The sequence below is a fragment of the Garra rufa genome, chromosome 5 (assembly GCF_049309525.1).
Source record: "Garra rufa chromosome 5, GarRuf1.0, whole genome shotgun sequence".
NCBI lineage: Eukaryota > Metazoa > Chordata > Actinopteri > Cypriniformes > Cyprinidae > Garra > Garra rufa.
Genome location: NC_133365.1, coordinates 34,556,454 through 34,573,552, shown reverse-complemented (window position 1 = coordinate 34,573,552; position 17,099 = coordinate 34,556,454). Strand labels below are relative to the sequence as shown.

Sequence of the window (17,099 nt, the reverse complement as noted above, 5' to 3'; positions counted from 1 at the left end):
TCAAACATGGTGGTGGGAACCTAAGGTTTATTTTTTTTTTTTTGGACCAGGGAACCTAATCACAGTAAACGCTATAAAGGCCAATAAAAACCAATAAAGGCTTTTCTATTGATTATTGAGAAGGGTATGAATAATTTTGGACTTGCCACTTTTTGTTCAAATGTAATGATTTCTGAAGGATCATGTGACACTAAATACTGGATTAATGATGCTGAAAATGCAGATTAGCATCACAGGAAAAAAAATTATATTTATCCATTCACCATTATTTTAAATTGTAATAATATTTCACAATATTCCTCTTTTTTCTGCATTTTTGATCAAATAAATGCATAGTTGATGAGCCTAAGAGACTTATTTAAAAACATTAAAAATCTTACTAATCCCAAACTTTTGAACGGCAGTGTACATACTTGCTCGGCAAGGCCCTTCTATTCTATTCTATTCTATTCTATTCTATTCTATTCTATTCTATTCTATTCTATTCTAACAGTGAACCATTTTGCAATAGCTGAGAGCTCAAATGCTGCCACAGACGGTTCTACTTATGCTGCAGATGCGAAACAAGATTAAGCTCCACACAATCTGTTTGTTGTGTACAACTCACTCATTAGAACAGGCATTAAAGAATAAATTACATGATCACTTCTTTGCAAGTAATTTGACACTTGGTCAGATGATTTTTCAGTGGATACATTCAACATATGCTAAGCAAGGAACATACTCTACTCCAAAAGAGTCCTGGACCAATTAAAGCAGGTTTGATGGAGCTTCTAAAGAGATTCTCCACCTCAGTCTCTTTCCTTCTCTGACTTATTGGAGCATGAACTGCCTTGCTTCACCTGCTAAAGTCATTAATGACCTGTAGATTAGTTCCACATGTAAAAATGCTCCGGTGCACAATGTCAGGTCCCATAAAAGTAGAACGCTGGGCAAGAAACCGTGTGAGAAAGTGATGTAATATTTAAAGGCTTTGGGTTACAGTGCATTTGAAAGGTTATGACCCATTTTAAACAAATAAAACATTGGATGAGAAGAAATATTTCGCAGATGGTCACAAGCAAGTGTTTACGTGCATGTGTACATTTATATGCAATAGTAAGGAACAGCCGGTCCCTTTACATTCATTTTGACTCCTAGTGGTTATAAAGACTTGCAGTACCCAAAAAGAAATCATTTGCACCAGTGCATCGGCTATAGCATTATGGGCTGGACCCTGAATAGTTGCAGATGCACTTGATAGTCTAACTATGCATGCTCATGCAGGCCCCCTCTGTGCGCGCACACACACACACACACACACACACACACACACACACACACACACACACACACTGGACCAGCTCCAACAAGATGAGTCATGACGTGGTGTGTGGGTGTCTAATGTGGAGTCAGCGCGACTCTACCGGGAACTTAGTTTAGGGGCTGAAACCACAGCCACCCCGAACTCCTTTGGATCCTCCCTTAAAGACTCCTAAAATGTGACGCACACATTATGAAATTGTTTAGCTATTACTTAAAATTGACTAATCCAGTGTTTTCACAGACTGAATCTTCTTTCACTGCTCCACTGAGAGACATCATGAGAGAGATCTCCTAATGGCATTAGATAACTTCTTTAAATAATCTCTAATGTGTTTTTGTTTGTAATTGGATGTTGAATAGCAAAGGTACTTTCTTAGTATAAAAGGTCAGCAGTTCATCAAACAGAATATGAAGAACCAGACAAAAACACAGTTTATCATGGAGTTTTCATACATTCTGACATTTATTTCAGACAAATGACTTTTGGAGGGTTGATTCAGACTTTCTCTTGCTGATGTGGCCAGTAGGCCAACATCCAAGTAGCTCCATGAACCCATTAGATAGATGTTTCTCTCCTTTTTTTTTTGAATCAGACCAGATTGACACTCTAGCACTAATGTCCTTTGGTTACATTACAGAAATAACATCACTGGCACCATCTCACATACAATAAGGATAAATTAGTTAATATTAAAGGGGTCCTATTATGCTTTTATTAACTTTTTTTAATTTTAGCCAGTGTGTGGTGTGTATGTTTGGGCATAAAAAAACATCAACAAAGTTACAAATCCCACTCCCAAAGGGAGATATTTCGTTTTTTAAAAATCCCTTTTCAAGAACTACAACAAACAGCTCCTTAGGACTACAGTGTTTGTTTTCCGGATGCTATAGTGTCACAACGCGGTCCATTAGAAAATCATTTAAATAAATCCCGCCTACGGAAATTCCAATTGTTGGCAGGTGGGGAGGGACGAGGTGGGAGATTCACCTAACTGTAGCAATGTAGTACGGACAGCCGCTTCTGGGATGCTTCAGCGAGCCGCAGGGCGGATTGTATAAACACGAGCATTGACTAAAGTGTCCGCAAACTGCTCCGTGCTGGAGCCGCGTTATTGACGTGTGCGGTATAAAGGGTCGAACAGTGGTGTAGTGGTGCCTGGATCCTTGGACTGAAAAGTTTACAGGGGTTCACTGGTTTAAGAAATTCCTGATCGTAAAAAAACTTCTTTTTATTTGTAAGGTATTGTTTTCTGTATTATGTACTGTATCAAATTACTGGGGTGCGAGAGATGGAGAGGGCGCAGGCGCATCAGGCGCAATCATCAAATATATTTCAAAGCAAGCCGGCGCCACAGTCCTATACTGCATCACTGTCTTTATTGGGTGTTTTTAGCGAATATTTACATTTATTCACATATGACTGTATTTGGTGGACTGTCATGATTTTGGCTAATGCAGGACACTACTGAATGATACACATCACAGGGGATTTAAAAAATGGGTACCTGCGTATACCCGCCGTATACCTGCGTATACCCTCCACTACACCACTGGGGTCGAAACACATGCGGAGCCGTGGCTGATGTAAACACAAGCATTGACTAGGGTGACGATCTTCGGTTGCCGCATTGGAGCTGTGCCATAGACGTGCAGCGTGTGGTAAGAGATTTATTCATCATACAGTGTAGATAGCTTCACTAGCCTTATGCTGGAGCTGGTTTCGGGAATAGAAATAATTAAATAAATTAGCACAATAATGATAATATCATGTATCGGCGATCTCGCAGGCTGACAATAGGAACAATACTACTGTAGTGTATTATTTACTCACCCTCCATGCATCCTAGGTGTATATGACTTCCTTCTTTCAGACGAATGCAATCAGATTTATATTAAAAATAATCACTCCAAGCTTTAAAATGGCATAGACTGAACAGCATAGACAAGTGTTTCTCTCCATCAGTCCAAAACAAGTCAATCCATAATAAACAAAGTGCCTCACATGGCTCTGGAGGGGTCAGTAAAAGCCTCCTTTAGCAATCTGATGTGTTTTGTAAGAAAAATATCCATATTTAAAATGTAAGAATCACTTTAATCTAGCTTGAGCAGTTGTACACGGAACTTGCTGCTTTGGGAAGGGGCGTGGCAGTACTGAAACGCCGTCTAAGCTGTTCGTTATTTGCAACGCAGTTCGACTGCTAACCCCTTCACATCACATTTAGATTTTCGGAAGGCAAACCTGGAATTAATCGAGCCATTTTTGCCAGCCTGGGGAGAAACCTATTGTAATAATGTAAATTATGTGAAAAATAATGCGTTTTTCAAACCATGAGAGCATGTTCTAGTGCACCCTCAAAACAAAATAAGAGCATAAAAGGACCACTTTAAGGCTTTACGTATCACAATCTAACAATAAACAACACTTTCACAACAATTTATTATTAAAGGATAATTTTAATTTATAAATATACTATATACTGTACACTTGAAATAGTATAAAAACAGTTCAAATTACTGTTCAATGTTAGTTCATGATAATAAATGCATTAACTATGTTAACATATTGAGACTTATTGTACATTGTTATCTAAAGTGTTATTCTGGTATTCTGCTGAAATGATTAAACTGCTTTAATACTCAACTTGATGCCATCAATGGTATTTCTATGTGGTTTGGCATGCTGAAGTTTAGAAAATGTGGTCTTGCTTTTTCCCGAAAACTGATATTTACAAACACTTTCTCCTTTAGCCCGCAGACATAATCCGCAAGAGGCAGGCACATGATCTCAAAATAAACAATAGATATATTTTCCTTAAGCTAGATCACTGAGATTGTATGCAATGACAGGGGGTCTGCCACATCACTACAGGGGGTCTGGCATTACAGTTTGATGTCAAACTTTTTATTTATATTTATTTATTTATTTATTTAAAAAAATAAAAAGCAAAACAAAGTAGTATGAAAACGTGATTATATGACTGAACATCAATAATGGATTTGCAATGCACACAATGTAATTCAAAAGTTTGGGGGCAGTAAGATTTTTGTTAAAAAAATGATTATACTTTTTTTCAGCAAAGATGAATTAAGGTGATCAAAAGACTTAAGACATTAAAGACTTTAAAATTGTTATAAACTATTTTGATTTCAAATAAATGCTGTTATTTAGATTTTTTTCAAACATCAAAAAGTTTGCTTTGCAATCACAAGTATAAAATATATTTTAAAATATGTTAAAAGAACAAAACAGTTATTTTAAGCTCTAAAAATCTTTTCTTACTACTGTTTTTACTGTTTTTTTAATGCAGTTGGTGAGATAAGTAAGACGGCATTTTAGTGCCATGTAAAAAAAATTTTATTTAAATTCTAAGATTATGAGATTAAAGTCATAATATTTTGAGGAAAAAAAGTCAGAATTACGAGAAAAAGGTCGAAGCAACAGGAGAATAAGTAAAAATATTTTGAGAATAAAGTCTACTGCAATTAGGAGCAGTTAGGAGCACCAGAAGCAGTTGCCAGAACACCAGAATTGATTTGAATATATGTGGAATTATTAGAATAAATCATATCATGTGTCAGACTCGCAGAGACAGTATGCTTGGAATCACTCCGGTTACTCACGTAACCTCGGTTCTCTGAGATAAGGGAATGAGTGCTGCATCGTCATTTTTGATGACAGCTTATGGGAAAACTCCTGTTTACTCCGATACTGAAGCCGGATTTGTTAACGTTTGTGTAGTTGCACAAACCAATGGTGCTTTAGCCCGCCAGAAGGGGCGAAGCCGACTGCTATATAACATAGTTCACGTACAGTAAAAAAAGACTTGAAAAGCGCCATTTCATCAGAATCAAACGACTGAAGCGATCGTTTTGTGTGCAACTTTAGCATGGCTGCTTACACAACGCTCGTTCCCTTATCTCAGGGAACCAAAGTTATGTGAGTAACCAGAGCATTCCCTATCGAAAGGTAACTCAGCTCAGCGGGCTCAGCTCAAGGACACTCATAGAGGGCCCAAAAAGCCTGAACTACCAAGAGACCCGAGGGTAACCTGAGGTCTACTTAACATAATTCCACCCACCCAGAGGGGGGGTTAAGGAGGGAATTAAGTGGATAACACCCGCGCCTGCAAGGCAGGAACGTCCAGATTGTAGAATCTAATAAAGGTAGATGGCGACAACCAGCCGGTGGCCGCACAGATCTCCCCAATAGTGATTCCACTAGACCACGCCCAGGACGAGGCCATCCCTCTGGTAGAATGGGCCTTCACCCCAATAGGGCATTGTAAGCCAACCGAGGCATAAGCCAAGGCTATGGTATCAACTATCCAACGAGATGGTCTTTGCTTTGTAACTGGCAGCCCTTTAGAGCAGCCTCCAAAGCACAAAAAAAGCTGTTCTGATTGTCTAAAAGACGCAGAATGCTCAAAGTAGACTCGCAGTGTCCTGACAGGGCACAGCAAGTAAGGACCCTGTTCGCCATCCAACATAGGGAGGGGACCAGAAGGGAAATAACCTGGGCTCTAAACTTTAAGAGCACCTTTGGTACATAGCCACTGCGCGGCTGGAGAATGACTTTACAGTCATTAGGCCCAAATTCAAGACAGGAAGCACTGACAGACAGGGCTTGCAAGTCACCCACTCTTTTGACCGATGCTAGGGCCAAAAGCAGAGTGGTTTTCAATGTCAGGGCTGATCGATATAAGTGGCTCAAAAGGGGGACTACAGATAAGTCCCATGTAGGCACGGTCTTAGGGTGAGGAGGGTTCTCTGAACCGATAGAGGGTGCAACCTCCATTCTCCCAGGGCTATGTTGTTCCTCGACAACATATCTGCTCCATGGTTCAATCTGCCCAACACATGAACTGCTCGTATTGAGAAGAATTTTTTCTGTGCCCGCAACAGGAAATGTTGCGTCAACCTGTAAAGGGAATGAGACCTGAGGCCACCCTGGCGGTTGATGTAGGCCACCACCAGCATGCTGTCCAACCAAACTAGGACATGATGTCCTTGTAGGGCTGGCACGAAAGTTTCTAAGGCAAGACAAACTGCCATCATTTCGAGGCAGTTGATGTGTAGGCATTTCTCATGGATCGACCAGGAGCCGAAGGCCGGATTGCCTTTGTACAGAACGCCCCAGCCCAAGCTGGAAGTTTCTGTCGTAACCACCTTCCTTCTGGAGGTCGTTCCCAAACGGACGCCTGACAGGAACAGGTGAGAAGTTGTCCAAGGGGCCACAGCTTTGAGACAGCGGTGGCTTACCTTGATGTAAGCATAGCCCAGGTGCCAGGCGTGGGACGAGATGTGGGCTTTTAGCCAATACTGTAGGGGCCGCATTAATAATAGACCCAGAGGAATCACAATGCTTTCAGGGGACGTGACGTTCCCAACTTGAAAGACATCGGCGCTCGCTGAAAAGTTAGGGAGCGTTCCGCCATCTTTCTTTAGGATGAGGAAATAACGGCTGTAAAAGCCTGACTCTCTGTTCGCTAGGGGGACCGTTTCCACGACGCCCTTTGCAAGCATTGTCTGCACTTCGGCCAGAAGAATATGTGATTCATTCTCCGGTACCAAAGTCTGCACAACACCTCTGAACACAGGTGGCCTGCGAGCGAACTGAAGTGAGTAGCCTCGTTCCACAGTTTTCAGAACCCAATCTGACATGCTGGGAATGGCTTTCCAAGCCAACAGCCGAGCGGCAAGAGGTTCTAATTTTATTGATGCTCACTCGCCTCCTCTTCCTCTCTGCACACGGCGGCATATCAGGGCGGCTTCTGAGGCTCAGGTTCCAGCACTATGTGAGGGCAGGGAGCTTGGCGCTTTGGAAAGGGATACTTCCTAGCCGTCCAGGGGTGCTGTTGTAGCCCAAGTTCCGGCTTTTGCGAGAGCTTTTTGCGCCGGCTTTGCAGGCTGCGGGGTGGATGCTGGTTTCGGGCGACTTGAAACAACCACCGCACTGGAGCGTTTAGGCAGGAAGTGACGCAGAGCTTGCAACGTCTTCTGTGCCTCTGTGAAACGCCCCGCTGTTCTGCTGCTTCTTCCTCCATGGAGAGAGAGGCGGGAGAACATGGCGAGAGGGACAGCCCTTTTGAAAAAAGGTGATCCACGAGTGAAGACGGGGGAGGTTCATGTCCTCGCAATGAGAACATGAAGCCTCAACGAGCACAGCCTCTGCATGGGAAATTCCCAGACAGGCGACGCACTCGATGTGACCGTCCGTTTCGCACTCGCAAAGCGACATTTGAAACAACACGCTTGGAAATATGCTCAGATAGCTCTTTTCTGTGCCCGGATAGCCGCAGGGGAGGCGGAGGCTTCTTGCTTCTTCAGCTTCTTGCAGCAGAGTCAGCAAAGAGATGGTCTTGTCGCTGAAGGAGAAGATTCTGATGAAATGGCGCTTTTTGATGACTTATATAGCAGTCAGCTCCGCCCCTTCTGGCGGGCTAAAGCACCATTGGTTTGTGCAACTACACAAACGTTAACAAATCAGGCTTCAGTATCGGAGTAAAAAGGAGTTTCCCCATTAGCAGTCGTCAAAAATGATGACACAACGAAAAGTTACCTTTCGATAGGGAACCAGGCCTTTGCACAAGCAATGGGCTATAAAATACTCTCAAAATATTAGAACTTTAATCTTTTAATTGCTATGAATAAATTTTGACTTTATTCTAGAAATATTTTGATTTTATTCTCGTAGGGCTGGGCGATTCTTTCGATTTTTTCGATTAATTCGAATTTACGTTTTAAGACAATTTAATTTTTTTATTAAATCGAGGTATCACAATTTTTTTCATAAAGATATATATATGTGTATTCAGAACGGAAAACAACGCGTTCTGGTAAAATAACGCGAGTCACTAAGGGGACATGATTAGCTGCTTGCTAGCAAGTTAGCCTGTTACATTACAGTACATACAATTTCACTTACCACATAAACAGAGTAGAGAGATGATTGAAGACAATGGCGAATTATTTGCATATCAGGGCTGTAGAGTGCAACCTAATTTCTGAATGGTGCGACCAGCCGTTCAAGGGCAAAAAGAAACTACGTGCGACTATGAAAAATATTTAGGAGCACCATGTGTGACTGATCCGACCAGCATATTTGCGTTTGCGCTGAGTGGAGCTTCAAAGGTTTCTATGTGTTTTGCACGTTGACTAATGTATCTCAAGTGTAGAGAGAGTGTAAATAAGAGACTGAATGGGCAGTAGCTTCGTTTATTATAATAGAGCTTTGTGATATTGCGAACTGAGATGAGTGACAGCTTTTAATCATTTTTAAGGGAGTTTGTAAACGAGATATTGATTTATTACAACAGTTAAATAAACAAGAAGTTATTATTAAGTGACTTACATTGTCTGACTATAAGACTGCCTGATTTTGCTCTATTTCGTCGTCAAAAGTGGTCTGAAACAAGTCACATTTGAGCCGCTGCGCATCTCCACTCAAACACAGCGGTGTTTTGTTTATGAATGAACGTGCGTTTTTAAACGAATCTTGTGAAATGATTCAATTCCCCATTCATAAAGAGTCACTTGCTTTATTCTTGAATGAACCATCCGTTCGAACGAATCAAATGAATATGATTCAGTAATTAAATCAGTGTCTTACCACCACCTGCTGGCAGATCGCTTCAGTTTTTTAAATCATTTAATATTTCTGTGTTCAAAATTGTATATTTTTGTATACGATATAAGTGCAAGAGAAAAGCATGGCAATATATATTTTCCTCCCATCTCATATTTATTTGTCTTACAAACATTTACTGTGTCTGGTATGATAAGAATGGGGCCTGGTGGAAAGCGATCACTGATGCAGTTGCAATGTATATTGCAAAATATATGGTGCCCATATATATTGTGGAAAAGCTGGGGTTTCTTTACATGCTAAAAGAAGTGGGGGGAAAAAATCGATTTAAATCGTAAATCGGATTTTTTGTGAAAAAATCGGGGATTTTATTTTTAGGCCATAATGCCCAGCCCTCTTGTAATTTTGACTTTATTCTTGAAATATTTAGACATTATTCTTGAAATATTTTGACTTTATTCTTGAAATATTTTACTTTATTCTCATAATTTCGACTTTATTCACAAAATATTTCCCCTTTATTCTTGTAATTTGTACTTTTTCTCAAAACTTTAATCTCATAATTGTATTTTTTTAATGTGGCACTAAAACACTGTCATTTATAAGAGATTCCTTTCTTTCAAAATAAATAAATAATAATTTAAAAAAATCTAGCCTATAAACTTCTGAATGGGAGTGCAAATGTGCAAATGCATTAATTTGGCACCATGTACATGCTATTATAAGCCAGGCTTGCATCACTTACACATTATGTGTAAGCGTTTTTCTGTCTCTCTTTCCACCATGGGGTCCTAAAATATTGAGCCCTGTAGAGGTTGTTGAGTAGCATGACGTGAGGGTTTTGAATGCTTCTCTGTTAATTTGACAGAGGAAATAGAACCCCACCCATGCAGGGTTTTATAGAGAGCCAAACTGGCTTTTACTGGAATAATTCTTGGCTTAGAACCATTTTAGCAAAACCAGACTCTCCCTTTCCAAGCAACTAAAATCCACTATCACACAGAAAAAAAAAAGACACTTAATCTCAGCATGGGCCAAATTACCCTTCATCCTGATGTCTACCAAGGACAGTTTGTTTTGCAATAATGTGCAAAATAATTAAAGGCTAAGGCAAAGAGGCATCTATTAGGCATTCTATTGTTGTGTACTTGTTGGTGCTTGGTGGGGGATTTCAAACATGTCATTTCAAATATTGTAGAGTATGTTACATTCAATTTCTGTTGTGGCTTTAGTTGCGAAGATTATAAAACACTGGACTGTCCAAATATTTCCTGTTGTTCTGCATGCAATGAACACCAAACAGCAACAAATAAAATCTATAGTACCCTAAAAGAGAGCACACGTGATCAAGAAACGTGACACATTAAGAAAGCAGTGCGGTCTGTTGATGATTAGTGTCTCTGTGTGGACTGCCAGGGTTGGTCAGTAATGGCATGGTTAGATCCCTACAGTCCAGCCAGCTGTATTCTGCCAAAGGCCAGGCTTTGGGCACGGCAACAAAACTGATACAATTTATGGCTGTAGAAGCTCTAAAAATCAGAAAAATTAGAAACTGCAATTCATCCAATCTATTGGTTGCAGTGATGCATCATCAAAACAAGAGAATGAAAAGCAACAGATATCAATTCATAACAATCATTCAGACTTATATCTCAATATGCTTAAGTGTGCATATTGTAAATGTCAGCTTTTTAGATCTTTTTAATATGCAGACCCCACAAGATATGTTTTTTTGGACAGGTTCTTGAGCTTGTGTCTTGTCTGGACAGCATCAAACAAGTCACTGGCTCTCTTTATCTAGCAATAATTCTCAGTCATCTTTCTGCAGGGTCTCATTGTGCAGTTTGAATGTATTCCAAACAAAAGACGATAACACTTGTGTTATATGAACAGAATGATACAGAACAGAATTTCTGGAGTAAATTAAAACATTTTACAGCTGAAAACAGTTTGAGGTCAATAAACGTCTGGTCACTTTTGAAAGAAAATACTGCCACAGATGACACTTTAAAATTCTCACATAAAACATTAATACAGGAATCATGGAGATGACTTTGAAATGCAGCAGACAAAAAGTCTGTCCCATCTTTGTGATCTTTAAATGCTTCTACATTACATTCTGAGGCCTCTAGAGATATAATTTGCAAACAAGCTGCATTTAAATCAGCAAATGTATTGGCCAACCATTAAAGGAACATTTGCAAAGACATTTTAAAGCAGCAGAGAAGCAATATACGTGTATTTACACAGGAATCACAATCTCAGGAGACCATGTATCATGGGCTCAAATGTTTATTACAACTGGCTCACCAGGTGCTCTCTATGACCAGTCCACCCATCTACCACTGTTGTTTTAAATAAGATCTTTGTGTTACTCTTGGGAACCACAGTCTTAACTGCAGTGGTTGCACAACAATAAACACAAAATTGACAGGTTTAAAGGGTATTTTGTTAAAAAAAAAAAAAAAAAAACACACATCTGAAGACATTTAAATGTAGTGTTTAAACTCTATAATTGCAAAAAGTCAAAGGATTTTATGAACTAGGATTTTATGACACGCACACAAATAAAAAAAGAATAGGTCTACTGAAAAGAAAGGAAAGGTATGTAATTCCTAAGGAGAATAGTGTGTCATTGTTATGGAATTTAAAACCATCCATGATCCAAATCAAATGTTCTGGTGTCAATTCAGAGAGAATAACAGCGCTCAAGATCTATGGCCCTCTAGAGATGCCGCTGAGTGCTGTAACCTGTGCAAATAGATGGATAATACTTGAATATTCATAGAGTTTTCATTAAGATGATATATATTTAGGTTTATAAATGTACTCAACTAAGGTTTTCACATATAAATGTGCATGTGCAATGTATATGGCTTGTCCTATGCACACATATTTTTTTTTTTTTTTAAGTATGTTACAGAAATTGTGTGCACCTCACACACACTGTGAACCAAGTGTAAGTACATTTTTAGAAAAGTGTGATTTGGCGACTCCAGTGGACAAAAACAATCATTAGGAAACTTGAAAATGTCTACTGAGTTACATTTGAAATGTAATAGGTTACAGATTACAAGTTACCCTATTTAAAATGTAATAAGTAGTGTAACTATTTAAATTACTTAATGTAACTGATTACATTTGATTACTTTTCTAAATGTCTAACACATCTTTTCAACTGTTAATCATTTTGAAACATTTAAAGCAGGCAGATTTAACCTTACAGTAGTACTCAATACTTATGAGTGTTGGGGTAACGCATTACAAGTAATGCGAGTTACGTAATCAGATTACTATGTTTCAAGTAACTAGTAATGTTACTAGTAGCTAGTAATGCAGAGGGCCCTTAACTAAGTCAGGCGTACGACAGCCCCCTATAAGAGCCTATATGGATGACCTTACCATCACAACGACATCGGTCTCAGGGAGCAGGTGGATCCTACAAGGACTAGAGAGACTCATTGCCTGGGCTAGAATGAGTTTTAAGCCCTCCAAGTCAAGGTCCATGGTGCTGAAGAAGGGGAAAGTGGTTGACAAGTTCCATTTTTCCATCTCAGGAACTGTCATCCCAACCATCACGGAGCAACCTGTCAAGAGTTTAGGGAAGCTCTTTGACTCCAGCCTGAAAGACTCTGCCGCCATCCAGAAGTCCAACGAAGAACTTGGAGCATGGCTTGCCAAGGTTGATAAGTCCGGTCTGCCTGGTAGATTTAAAGCCTGGATCTACCAGCACTCCATTCTGCCCCGAGTCTTGTGGCTCCTGCTGGTCTATGCAGTCCCAATGACAACAGTTGAGTCCCTAGAAAGGAAGATCAGTGGCTTTCTTCGGAAGTGGCTGGGACTTCCACGCAGTCTCACCAGCGCTGCATTATATGGGACGAGTAACATCTTGCAGCTGCCATTCAGTGGCCTTACAGAAGAATTCATGGTGGTACGCACCAGAGAAGCCCTACATACAGGGACTCCAGGGACTGCAAGGTGTCATCAGCCAGCATTGAGGTGAGGACAGGAAGGAAATGGAATGCTGGGAAAGCAGTGGAGTTGGCAGAGTCACGCCTGAGACAAAAGGCACTGTGGCGACAGGCAGAGCGGGCTTGGGCTATTTCCCAAAGACCTTGGTTAGCCAGGCCTGTGGCAAGGAAAGACACCATCTACTCCAGGAAGAGGTTCGAGCAGGCGTGGAGGAAGAGCGAGTGAGCAGGGCGGTGGGACTCCGGCAGCAGGGAGCTTGGACTAGGTGGGAGAGTACACTGCAGCGCAGGATTACCTGGGCAAACATCTTGCAGGCAGATTTTCATCGGGTCCGTTTCCTGGTACAAGCTGTCTACGATGTCCTGCCAAGCCCAGCGAACCTCCATGTCTGGGGGAAGAGTGAGACACCTTCCTGCCTTCTTTGCTCTGGAAGGGGCTCCTTAGAACATCTCCTCAGCAGCTGCCCAAAGGCTCTGGCTGATGGTCGTTATCGTTGGCGCCATGACCAGGTGCTTAAGGCAATTGCTGAGAGTTTAGCCTCAGCCATCAGCACCAGCAAGCACCACCATGCTCCAAAAAAGGCAGTCCCCTTCGTTAAAGCTGGAGAGAAACCCCGGGAGCGCCCACAATTAACAACAGGCCTCCTCCACACAGCCTCGGACTGGCAGCTGCTGGTCGACCTGGGAAAGCAACTGAGGTTCCCTCAGCACATTGTAACAACAAGCCTCCGCCCAGACATGATAATTACCTCTGAGGTTTCAAAACAGATAATCATGCTGGAACTTACGGTGCCCTGGGAAGAGCGTATTGAGGAAGCCAATGAGAGGAAACATGCTAAGTACCAGGAACTGGTGGAGAAGTGCAGGGAGAGAGGCTGGAGAACCATCTATGAGCCCATAGAAGTTGGCTGTAGAGGCTTTGCAGGACGTTCATTGTGCAAAGCCCTCAGTCGGTTGGGTGTTACAGGGGTGGCAAAGAAAAGGGCCATTCAATCCGCAAGTGAAGCTGCAGAGAAGGCCACAAGGTGGCTTTGGATAAAGAGGGCTGATCCGTGGACTGCTACTGGAACGCAAGTCGGGGCTTGATCAACCCCGGCTGGGTCGCCTGGGAGAGGGTGTATGATGTTGCAAGACCCGAAACATCCAATGATTCCAGGATACATCACTGAGGATGCGTCCCAGTGCATCCATGAGATGTTTCTTACTTAAGTTTAGGTAAAGTAACACATTACTTTTTCATTTGCAAGAAAATATCTAAGTTTACTTTTACAAAAAAGTAACGGCAGTTAAAAGTCTTTAGTTTTATCATATTTACAAAAGCAAGATACAGCTTTACGATTCTCTCCGAAAACAGCTGAGCTCCTGGAGGCGCGCCGTGGGCGGAGCTAATGATTGACGAGCGAGCGCTCGCCGATTGCCAACAAAACACCTAAGTTATCTGATGCCGTTTCACTTACCAGCTGCAGTTCTGAATCATGAACGGGATTTTTTTTGTAGCTGGGACCGCTTTATCTTTCAGTATCAAACGATGTGTAAATCCAGCGTCGAACTGGGCCTTGTTTATAAAACAAACACACTTGCAAAACTCCGTTTCTGCCCTGGAAAAGCAAACTGCATCTACTGTTCACGTAACGCTGGATTCTTTGGGAAACTGAGCAAGGTTATTTTTGCCTTACAACCAAAACCACACTTCTTTAAAGACTTTCTTACCGAGTGAGTGCTCTCTCTGGTCAATATAACGCATTACTTTCCATAAAAAGTAACGTAATTAGTTACTTTTAAGGGAGTAACACAATATTGTACGTATATTGTAACTTTCCCCAACACTGCATATTACTGTCAGACTTTCAAAATCCTTATCCCTTGAATTAAGATTACAATAATTTAATTTTAAAGCACAGCCGACACAAAATTAGACTTCAAGACCTCTTTTTACTTTGAGATTGTTCTGAGGTTAAATACAGATTTAAAATCATAATATAACATTTAATAGCCTTGATACTGTTTTTGAAATCAAATCTTTGCATATGCATACACCCACCCAGGAACAGTTACAAGTAAGCATGTGTCCTATTCTGTGTCCTAAACTCCTGAAACACTGGTGTCTCATAATTTAAAGCAGTCAATGTAATTTTGTAGGGAAAACAATCAAATCTGTATGTGTGTGAAAATATTTAGATGTAACCCCCTTTGTAATCTTTAACATTTTTGTAAGTAACTGTAATTTAAATTTTTTTTTTAATTCGCAGTATCTGTAACAGATTACAGTTACATTTATTTTGTAATTAAATTACGTAATTTTATTACATGTAACTAGTCACTCCCCAACTGTGGTGTGAAGTGAACTATATTTGAATATAGGTCATATTTGTAATGTGAATAATTTTAAACACACACAAGTGTTCTGAGAACTCCAACTTGTACCACAAGATCCATCATGATGCTTTTTAAAGAAGTTCATTTCCAGAATAAAAATTTACTGATAATTTACTTACCCCCATATGATCCAAAATGTTCATGTCTTTGTGTCTTCAGTCGCAAAAAAAATTAAGTAGAATTTTTCTCTGTATAGTGGACTTCAATAGTGGCCAATCGTAGGGGTGGGACGATACAGGTAACTCACGATTCAATTCTGTGGCGATATGTGGCCCACGATATCGATAATATCACGATTCACGATATCTACGACTTTACCCCTATTTACTCGAACAGCGCCCCCCGCAAACAGAATGGTAGATATTGGGTAGTGACAGTGACACTGACGACGGGTAAATTAATCATTTGTGTTGTAATAAAATATCGATATTGGCCGTTAGTGTATCGATTATTTATTGCGACAGAGAGCACAACAATATATTGCAATATCGATTTTTTTTCCCACCCCTAGGCCAATGGGTTGAAGGTCCAAACTGCAGTTTCAATGCAGTTTTAAAGGGCTCTAAACGATGCAAGCCGAGGAATAAGGGTCTTATCTAGTAAAACGATCAGCCATTTTCTAAAAAAAAAATAATAATAATTTATACTTTTTGAGCACAAATGCTCATGTTGCACTAGTTCTGCAATGCCAGTCTTCACATATTACATAAACATGTTGTAAAGGTCACGTGTAATTAGTTGTTCTTCGGTTCAATAAGGTAGGGTATGAAAAATCTCATGTTCACATCCAACTTCAAAATTGTCCAACATCATTGTTTTACCTTTTTTTGTAAAGGGCATTTGACTTTTTTGCATGTTCGCTTTGGGTCAGTACTTCCTACATCACAAGTGATTTTTCCAACATGATTATGTAATGCATGACATCGGGCTGGTGCAAAATGAGCATTCATGGTTAAAAAGTCTATACATTTTTATTATTTTAAGAAAATGACCAATGGTTTCACAAGATAAGACATTTATTCCTAAACTGGGATAGTACAGAGTCAATTAAAGCTGCACTGAAACTGAAATTTGGATCTTCAACCCGCTGATCCCCATATATGGAAAAAAAAATCCTGGAATGTTTTCCTCAAAACCTTAATTGCTTTGCAACTGAATACAGAAACACATGAACATCTTGGATCACACTGGAGTGAGTAACTTATAAGGATTTTTTATTCTGGAAGTGAACTTATCCTTTAATAAATCCTATAATTGACTATTGCTTGTCGTAATACAAGAATTAAAAAAAAGACAGACAAAACCGTTTGAAATGAATAACTAATGTGTAACATCCTGCTACATAAAATAAACTTTAAAAACAGCTTGTATCTGGCTTTCGTCTACTGATTTTTCAGATTACACAGAATCATTTTGCCACAGAAATGCATAATTCCGAACTTAAGGATGTGAACAGCTCCGTCTAGAATGTCCAAGTTATCATTTACTAAATACAATTGTACAAATTATTTTAGGATAAAAAAGTAGCCAAAGCTTTGGCCTTTTATGACTTGGATGGATATGATTAAAATCTTTAATTAAAAAAAAGGCCATGCAAAACTGCTAATCTTCCCAAAGTCTATTATTCATGTGGTGAGGACACTGCAAGCTGTTCCTCTAGCGTAAGGTAGGTAAAGTGATGGTTGAGAGACAGTGCACTTTGAAGCAAGAATGATTTTCTCTGTTGCCATTAAATGTCAAGAACTGCATGTGGTGATGTGGTGAGTCTGGACAATGACGTGTTTGAAGGGCTGACCAGCTGGAAATGGGTACGTAAGACACAAAGACAAACACACAATGCATATACACACACTAACCACACA

At 40.2% G+C, this 17,099-nt stretch overlaps 1 pseudogene; it reads left to right on the top strand.

Moving 5' to 3' along the window:
• Nucleotides 1-7,449: 7,449 nt before the first annotated feature.
• LOC141334835 (uncharacterized) lies at nt 7,450-13,984 on the top strand (annotated as a pseudogene).
• The last annotated feature ends 3,115 nt before the right edge of the window (nt 13,985-17,099 follow it).